The following is a 10,365-nucleotide window of genomic DNA, read 5'->3' as shown; positions in this document are numbered from 1 at the left end:
CATATAATATTAGCCAAAATACTGCTGAATTTTGATTTACTATTATATAGCCAAGATGATGATTAATGTGTTATTCCCTTATTTCAGTAACATATACACAGGGTTTGTTGTGCCCACGTTTAAATAACTGTGTTAACTTGGCTAGGAATTGTCATAATTTCATTTGAAGTTGAAGAAATCCAGAAGTAGTGACGACACAGACCCTTGATCTATGTTACCACAAAGTATTATGGATACTGTGGGCAGTATGCACTAGAAAATAATCACTATGACATGGTTTCAACAAACAGTGTTTTTTCTCATTTAATAAAAAATCTGGATATAGGTAATTTAAGGTTTATCAGCTCAAAGATGTCAGGGCCAGAGTTTCTACAGTTTTTATCTTTCTCTCATAATGATAAGGTGATTGACTAGCCCTGAAAATTACATGTGCATTCAAGTCAAAAAGCAGGGGAAGGCATGGCAACACGCACTGGTCTCTTCTATCAGGGAAGCAAATGCTTTCCCAGAAGCCTCCACTAGCTTTCTTCTCCAGTAGTCTCTGCCACATGACCCCCCCCCTCCCCCAGCTGTAAGGATGGTTAGGGAGGCAAGCATAAGAATTTCCAGCCTCTTGAAGAGAGGGATGGTGATGAATGACTCTTTGGATAGCCAACCATAGCATCTCTTAGTGGATCAGCTCTGGAAAGTGTGTATAAGGCTCTTTCAAATGTCAGCAGGAAAATGATAAGACTACCAAAATAGAAATGAAAATAGCCAAGTAGTCATTCACTTCATGAAAAACTTACTGGGCCTCTTTTACATGATAGACACTACATAGCTATTCTTAGAAGCAATGGAGCTTCCTCTGTAGGTTGTTAATTTTTTTTAATGCTTATTTATTTTTGAGAGAGAGACATAGTGCAAACAGGGGAGGGGCAGAGAGAGAGGGAGACACAGAATCCAAAGCAAGCTCCAGGCTTGGAGCTGTCAGCACAGAGCCTGATGCGGAGCCCAAACTCACGAACTCAGATCATGACCTGAGCTGAAGTCGGATGCTTACCTGCCTGAGCCACCCAGGCACCCCATCTGTAGATTGTTAATGGCTGGTGTCAACAAGAATGACCTGTTTCTATTACACCGTAATATTTTCAGAATATATAATAGGTGTTATTCTATTCCCCATAAGAGAATTATATTATTCTATTCCCCTGGAGCAAAGGGTCCACTATGGATGAAGGCTTCTGTAGCTATGAGATGACAGAAAATTGCCGGAACACATGACCTGCAAATGTATCCCAGGAGTTGGAGGGTGGATGGATCCATGCTACCTGTGTTATCAGCTGCACAGGTAATTAGGGGGGTGTGGTGTGCTAGTAAAAACAATGTTGGAAGCATAGTGTAAAAGTGCTAAACTAGGCTTTTTAGTCATTATTTGGATAGTATTTTTTTTCAGGAGCTTTACCTTCCTATTTAGGTTTTGATTTAGTGACAGCCCATAAGTACAAGGCAGCTGATTTTTTATGAAAGGAAGTAGTCCAGAGGTTGTGCAAAACTAGGTTGAAATAAAAATATGTTCATATGGTTGGAAATGGACTTGCAGATGGGAGAGGTTATTTTTCTCTAGCATTTCCCTCCGTTGAGAAGTCACTGTTCGGGGTAAGTGTGTCTTTGCCACAAAGCAAGCATTTTGGACCCAATGGTAGTAGCAAGCTGCAATTCTGAGAGTTAGCCCCACTGTCACGTGATTCCCTTCCCCACAGATAACCTCACACAAATGCTCACCCACTGACTGAGTGGCCAAGCTCAAGGCTTTCAGCTCTTTTTACAACTCATGCTGTTAACAATCAGCTTCTTAAGAGTGAAAGTGCAGTGTCTGCCTCTCATTCTCAGGTCCTGGAGGTTTGAAAGCACTGTCATGAAGTGACCACTGAACATCATGTGGCCCAGCAATTCCACATTAGGATTATTTCCTTAGGATAGATTTCCCCAAACACTGAAAAGACTTTTAGTATTACCGAGAAAAGAAAGACTTGAGATTGGATTATTATGCATCTCCCATAAATGTTTGTGAAGCCTATGTAGAAATGGTTGTGCTATAGTGATAGGCTGGTACCAAAAAGCTACGATATGATTACAAGTCTGTGAGAAAAAAGTAAAGAGTAAAACCAATCATGTCTGTCTTTGGAATGTGTTATTATGGTAATTTTCTCCTTTTCTGTATTTTCAAATTTTTATAATGGAAAATCAGTTTTTCTATGAAGTACTGAATTTAACTTTTATCCAGTGAATTGACTTCCCAGCGGCGGGAGCACTGAGCCAGGAGATGGACAACCCAGATCTGTTCTCGTCCTAGCCACCAACTTGACCTCAGATAAGTCATTACCTCCCTAGGTGTCACTTCTCTTTAATAAAATGAGCTTCTTGGATTAAATGATTAGTTAGGTCCCTTTTTAATTTTTAATAACTTTATGACTTTCATGACATCCCTGTATAGTGTTTAAAAATGATAGGAAGCTCAGTGTAATTTTATCTGGGAGAAAGGGAAAATAATTCAACTCCCTATGTCAGATGTAAGGAAAATGTCCATGTGTCACTCATGAATTGTAACATTTCAAATCACAGAATGCAAACTTTTGGCGGGCTCTTAGATGATTTATTATCATACTGTACATGCAAATCGCTTTACAGATTTCGCAGCAGTAAGGTATATGCTTCTTTTGGCATGCTCTGACACATCTGGGTGTACTAACACAAAGTAACATTGGCCCTCACTGAAGTCAATTTCAATAGTCTACCAACATCCATTTTGCCACATGTCACACGTTCTTCTTTTATGTTCCCAGGAAACACCAAAAAATGAGCATGTTTAGTCATTTAATCAGGCTATCCAACCTGAGTCCAAGAAGCAACAGTTGTCTATGGCTGTCATGTTGTCTGCCCCAGGTTTGGGGCAGCTGAGACAGCCAAGGACTCTGTGTCCCATCTGTGGGAAGCAGGGACTCTGGTCAGTCACTGCCATTGAAGAATAGAGTAGCTCAATCAAAAGCAAATGGGCATGATTTGGATGAATTCTCTACAAACATCTTCTGTATTTACATTATGGCCTAGGTCAGCTTACATGTTTACCTAAAAAATATTATAATATATCTCTGTATGAAGGAGTCAATAGCACCATTTTGACAGATTAGAAATGAAATCTTCACAGCTCCTTTTTCAGTACTTTTCAGTCAGACATTGGGAAGATAGCCTGTGATCTTGGCTGTGTAAACTGAAATATTTATACTTTTTCTTTGTCCCCCAGATCCTACATGCACCTGTTTTTGTCTAATGGCTGGCAGTCTATTGGAGATGTAGTTTTCCTGTATGTAATGGTATTCCATGAACCTAATCTTCCATGCTGCTCTGAGTTTATGTCCCTTTAGTCTAGCAAACGTTCAACAACCCAGGAATACAAATTTTTCCTCTAGGTCAAACTAAAAAAGACCTACCAGCTCATGTCACAAGCCTGAAAAACCCTGGTAGGAAGTATTCCTTTCTCAATGACTGCTAAGTTGTATTTCCTGTATACTCACAGTATCTGTCTTTGCTTCTTTTCTATCACTCAGATGACAGTCTACCTTTGTCCCTTCTTTGTCCCATCCTTTGTCATTTCATTTGTCCTGAGAAGTAATGCAGCCATTTACTACTCACAGACATTATCTGAGACATGTGGGCAAGGCTACTAAAAGTGTATATACTGTAGTCTAACTCTAGTTGGTAAATATTTAAAAGTAAGTTTTTTGAAGATGGATGTAAAATGCTGCCTGCAATGAGTGATATAAAAAGGGATTTATAGAAGGGTGTGTAAAGAGGCAAAAGGGAGGGAGAGGTAGAAGAAAGGCCTTGCCAGGACCAGCCTGATGTTTGAGGAAAGCAGTTCTGAAAATTTCACATTTTGTTGTCTGGGACTAAGCTTTTTTATACAAGTCATCTCGAAGTCTAAACTTTAAGGTGTGATTCTATCTCTGTGGGGATCACCCTTTTGGGTCTGATCATTTAAAGGTGAAGGTTACTATGGCAGAAGGAACCATGACGTGGGCCTCTACTGGCAAAACTTTGGCGAGTAGTTAGGCAATTTGCTAGCCACAGAGTTATTCCGATACTGGAGTTTTGCAAAGCTTTCTCAGAAATCACCATCATTGTCTACTCTGCTTTGTTAGTGGAGACCCAGCCAGCACAGTTTTTGCTTTTAGTGACAGAGGCTTTGCTTCAACTAGTGACTTGAAAAAAACGTCTTTGATGTGTTGGGTGATTTTTTTATTCTACTTAGGGATGCATCAAATTAGCCGATCAATCTCCATGTAGGAGATCACAGAGGGCTAGATGCTCTGAGGAAATGCTGCACACTTATCTACCCAGAATAAGAAAGGAGTGAGAAGTTCTAATTAAATTTTGCACAAGATCCAAGCCTCTTTCTGCAGACTTAGTGACACTTCCCTGCAGAGTTTGGCCTTTCATACCAGTATTGCCCCTTCACCACATTGCCTGGAATTTTTCCACTCTGTAGATTTCTCAGCCAGACCTGGCCCCTTCCTCCTTCCTCCCTGCAAAGATTGTCCCCAACCTTCAAATCCAGCCTAGGTTCCCATGCTTTCCTCAATCATCATTCTAGGCAGACGGGAGCTTTTCCTTCTTGCCATCCCTAGACGACTTAATCCCTCGCTTAGATTTGGCACAGGCCGTGTATGCACACGTTTTTTTCTCTCCAACTAAAAAGTTCACTCTCAGAGGATATAGCACTGGGCTTAATTCATCTCTGACTCCTTCACTGTACGTAACTGTTTCTCAGTGAAAGTTTACTGAGAAAATGGGTGTCTGAGATGGCCTACTGGGAAGCTTCAAAATTGGCAAATCATTTCCTTAAAGTGAGCTTGTGATACAGGCCTAATATCCCCTAAACTAGTACTACTGTCTAATTTATGGTTCTGAGGGGAAAATTAGCTATTGGCTTTGGTCTATTCATTTCTAAGGGAAGCAGGTGACCCAATTATTGAGAGAAATGTAGAAACATGATTTTAAGTCTATTAACAACTGCCTTCAAGCTCTGACCAATCAATAAAAATGGGGAGGTGGGAGTGTGAAATCCTAATCTTTATGTCTTGCCTCTCCTGTCCAGTAGAGTCTCCATCTTGCACATGAGCCGTGAGGAAGTGGCAGGCAAGTGATCTCTTTTCTCCTGAGTCCAGTGTATCCCAGCGGCACATCATATGATTAATTACTGCAGCGCTTTAAAGAAAGCAGTATAGTATTTAGTTAGAATCATGATAGAAGTTTAGATATTCCTAATAATAGGGTGATAATAGGTCTTGTACTCAATATCTCATTTGTAACCTTTGGCTACAGATGTTCAAAGTCAACAAAGGTCACGCATACCTACATTTCTCAGTATCTGGGTTACCTGCTTCCCTTAAGGCAGATATTGTGAAATGAATCATTTCTCTGTGACAGAAATAGACTAAGAGAAGGGCCCTTCCTGGATTTCTAAATATGTAAGAAAAGCAAAAGCAAGCATTTATTCAAGGCCCTCTCTTTTGAAAGAAATGAAATATCTCTCAGAATATCCTCAGAAAAACATGGGGATTGGAAAGTAGTTTCCTTACATAAAAGAAATGGCTGCTTGCCTGTCAGCGAGCTATTGGTGAGCAAGTTATTGTCATAGAAAGCCACATAATAAAGCATATTATTTACTAAAACTGGTTGAATGAAAACCCAGTTGTTATAAATTACTTAAGAATATTCTGAAGGATTCAAAACCAAAGGCTCTGTTACTTCTTAGTTTACTGAAGTAACAGCTGAAGACCGACTTAAATGTGAGCAAGTATCAGTGTAAGATGTCATTTACGTGATTTTAAATATAAGGATCAAATTTCTAAAACATGCTCCAAATGCTAGAAATCTTTTTTAATTCCTCTCTGAACAAAGTCAATTCATATTCTAAATTAATTTTTTTCAGGAATGATGCCATTTGGAATTTTTATTTCTGTAGGGATACTTCAGTGTTAAGTTGTACAGACAGCACAATTATTGTTGTGAGACAATCTGCTCTGTTGTGAGACAAAGCTCTCCCAGCTTCCTCTGGGAATTAGAACCTTACGTTAAGTAGAGGAAAGTCATGGAAATCTCTCAGATGTTCGCAAAAAAGCATGGGTGCCATGATAGGCCAGGGTCATCAGGGTTTTTTTTCTGTAGAGAGCCAGATAGACATGTTACGCTTTGCTGGGCTATCCAGTTCTCTCTGTTGAAACTTCTCAACTCTGTTCTAGTAGCATGAAAGCAACCAGACAATATGTAAATAAATGAGCATGGTCATGTTCCAATAAAAACTTTATTTATAAAAACAGGCTTCTGGTGGATTTGGTCTGTGAACCATAGTTTGCCTGATTCCTGAAAATTATTCTTTGGAAATTTAAATTTATTTCCTTGGGCTATTATGTGGAAATTGCTTTTTAAAAAATGCACATATAAGTTTTATATGTATATCATAAAGACCATAGATAAAAGAATGATCATCGATATTCAAATAAGAAAGTATAAACATTAGCTTCTAACTCATTTACTACTAATAATATCTTTTGCCTGATACGCTTAGTTCATTGGGCATAAGGAATTACTTGAACCTTTTCAAACCCCTGTCTGCTGTTCCCACTCAGTGAACTCACAAGAAATTTTAAATTTTCAAGGGAAACACAGCAACATCTATCAGATATGGAATGCAATACTACTATTATGTTGTTTGGACCTAAGTACTTAATAAATGGATATGTTAGATAATTCTTTTGGCTTTGGGAAGACCATGAAAATAATACTGAGACTAAGGGTGTATGAATAGAAACACCTCGGGAAATTCTAACGTAAGAACCTGGACAATAAAAATGTAAACAAAATCGTAACTCGTGAATATGTTATTTGTACTCTATGCTAATGTAAGTCGCTGCATGATAGACGATAAAATAGGTCAGGTTAACAGGGAGCAGCTATAAGATGACAGTTTTCAATTGATAGTCATACTTACTTGTATCTTTTACAAACCAGATTAACTACTATACATGTAACAAGGAAAGGACAAAGAAAGGACCAACCTCGTACATTTTTTCTACAACTGATTATCAGAGTGAGAGCACTTAGGGAAAAACAATAGCTTTCAAAAATTCTAATGTGAAGCCTATTGTATTTGAATATCCCAAAATAGTATTTTAAATGGAAAATAGTATTTTAACTGACTGAAGATTAAATGTCATTTTTAACAATGAGTCACAACAAAAATTACACAGATATAAATATTCCATATCCATGGGTTTTCCAGGTCAATCTTCAAAATGTGCTGAAAACAACTATTAATAACAAGCATGATTTTGTAGTCTTAGCATTGCTGCTTAGAGTTTCAAACTAAATTGTGGGCCACCAAGGGCCCCACATTTCTCCAACCAGTCTGGGATACTCCTTCCAGGGTTTTAGCAGATCTCACAAGCCTAGAGGGCAGCCTGATGGCCAGAAGGATGAAGCAAAACATTGATTTGGGACAAGTGATAGCAAACCAAGACACAGGGAAGAGTAACTGACTCGTGGAATCCCATTTTTTCATACTGAATAATAGCAATATACCAGTATTCAAACAGCATCAGTTTCAGTCAGAGCATGGGAAGAGATTTCCTTCCATCTGGCTCATTTGAGCTCAGCCAGGTCAGACGCCTAGTGTCTTCTGAGCAATGTCTGATTCCTGTGAAGGAGTCAGATGGTCCGCTCTCATTCAAGGCTTCCATCTTGCCCTAGGTGCACCTCTGGGCCAGGTAACAGGGAAAAGGCTGAGTCTTGAAGGAAGTTAAAATCATGCAATCAAATCCTCTAGAGTATATCACAAGCATTTATGAAAATTGGAATTTTAAACAAGCCAACATAAATTAGTCAAGTTTGTTATTGCTCTCCAAGGTAAGTATATAAATGGTTGGGCTTTGTGAGCTGAGATTACATTATCTGATCTCAGGTGATATCTGAAAGGAGTAATAATGACAAAAACTGGCCCTTAGTAGATCAGAATGTAGAAAGAGGAAATGATGAACTTGGTAACCATGGTGGGTAGCTGATCTCTCTCCAGTCGTCTTTTTTCCCCCTTATTTGTCAAGGAACCAGAAACTCACCCTGAGTTGTGCCAAGGGGAGAAAAGGACTTTGAAAAAAATGTATAGAAAATTATTGGGTACATTTCTATTCATCATGTAGTTATGAATATTGTAATATTAATATTGCAATTGCATGCACATAATGTTTTTAAAAATCACGGGCGACACACAGTCTAGCCATTAAGCAGTATTTAACTAGTAAATGCTCAAATGTTAGCAACGACCCTAATCGGGAACATATCTGTGATGAACATTGAGGAAATTGGAATATGACCTAAGAGACAGTGATTGTACGGATACTACAAATCCTATTATGTCTGGAAACTTTGCACCATCTAAAGCAGACCTACATAACCAGTCTATACTCCACAATGACGATAAATTACATAATGGCATTGTAATTATGTAATTGATTCTGCTCGGTATATTTATTTCAATTTTTCGTGGAGTCAACCTTCATCCAGAAAAACCGAGTGCTGATTCACTTCGTTGACTTTTGTTTTTCTGTTCTTTCTTTCTTTCTTTCTCTTTCTTTCTTTCTGGTTTTTGTTTGTTTTTGCATTTGCTTTGCAAGAACAATCCTAAAACAGAATAAATGGCTTAGTAATTTTACTCTTTGCCTTTTCTGGCATTTACTTTTTTTTTTTTCTAATTTGAAATGCAACCAGATGCTTCTGTGAAATAAAAACTGAATTATGAAACAAAATGGCTCTAAATCTTCGGTCTGTAGGCAATCCACCAACAGTTACCTTGCATGTGAAACTGGAAATAGGGGTTGCTAGATATTCTAAATTACAAAATATGTTTCAAATACTATGTAATTGAGGTCACAGTAATAGGCAAACTATTCCTTTCTTTTTTTAAGTTTGCCACTCAACATGGCTATAGAACTTTGAGGACTATTCTAAAATAGCAGTATATAAGAAAACTCTAAGTCTTTGAATCCATGTGTAATGGCAGTGTTGATTGAACAGTTCTGAGGAAATCTAAAAAGATCCAGCCAACGGTCATTCTTATTTTGGGGGTTACCGGGATGATATCCTCACCCTCCCCAAACGAGCTTCATCACACGAATTTAGTATGTTCGGGTGATTTGTAGAACGAAATATTGCCTGTAACAAAATGATGCCCACCTCAGTCCAGCCTTAAAAAAATCCTATTAAGGGTCTGTGTGTAGTCCCTCCTGAGTGGGGACACATGGTTTCATACACAAGAATACTGTTGATGTTATGGCAGTACTCAGGAGACTCGAGCCTGAAGTCAAGATTCCAGAGCCCAGAGAGGGATTAGAGGGACTGTGGCAAACAGACAATTTTGCAATGCCCAGGAAGGCATTGTTCTCTAAAGTCGTGATGGGAAATCTTCCTTTGAAGTACATGATTAAGCAGATGTGGCCAATAGAGTTTTTACTTATTTTGGTCTGTGACATTTCGGAAACATTTTCTTTTTGGCCTCCTACCAACTCATCAGTATGGAAAACTGAGGCAGCTCAAATCTAAGCATAGAAATTCATGTGTCATTTTTGCTTTAGAAGTGCGCTCTAGAACAGTTTTGTTCCAAAACATTAGCCACTAGTCATGTGTGGCTATTGAGCACTTGATGTCCTAAAGGTGTAACATATATATATATATATATATATATATATATATACTCCTGATTTTTAAAACAATATAAAAATAATAAATTCAAAATATCTCAATAATTTTTCATATTGATTATACATTGGGATTATAGCACTTGTTCTAGATGGTAACTTCTACAACCATGTTATTCTAATTTCTCCCTTATTTATGTATTTGTGGGGCAAATGAGCTCTTACAGCCTGAAAAACCCAGTGGGATTCTGACTAGACTTTTTAAATGTGAGAAATAATAATTACCATAATTCTCCATGGTAAAATAGTCTAGTTCATGCTATGTATCTGAACTTATATGAGAAACAAAAATCAATAATGTATTAACTGTCAGCTCTAAAATGCAAAACAGAATTTATTGTTCTGTGCTAAAATAACCTTAATGTTTTTGCTTTGTGACTATATTGTCTTAATTAAAGGTAACAGTATGAAAGAGTTTGTCAAATTAAGGCTCTCTCTACAACAGTCTACCATTATTTAGCTAAGTAATCTTTGTGGGGTTGTTGTTGTTTTTTTAATGTTTACTTTTGAGAGAGAGAGAGAGCATGAGCAGGGGAGGGGCAGAAAGAGAGGGAGACACAGAATTCAAAACAGG

The sequence above is a fragment of the Prionailurus viverrinus genome, chromosome A1 (genome assembly GCF_022837055.1).
Source record: "Prionailurus viverrinus isolate Anna chromosome A1, UM_Priviv_1.0, whole genome shotgun sequence".
NCBI classification, from domain to species: Eukaryota; Metazoa; Chordata; class Mammalia; order Carnivora; family Felidae; genus Prionailurus; species Prionailurus viverrinus.
The sequence above is the reverse complement of the archived record's forward strand: the minus strand, read 5'-3'. Positions refer to the sequence as shown.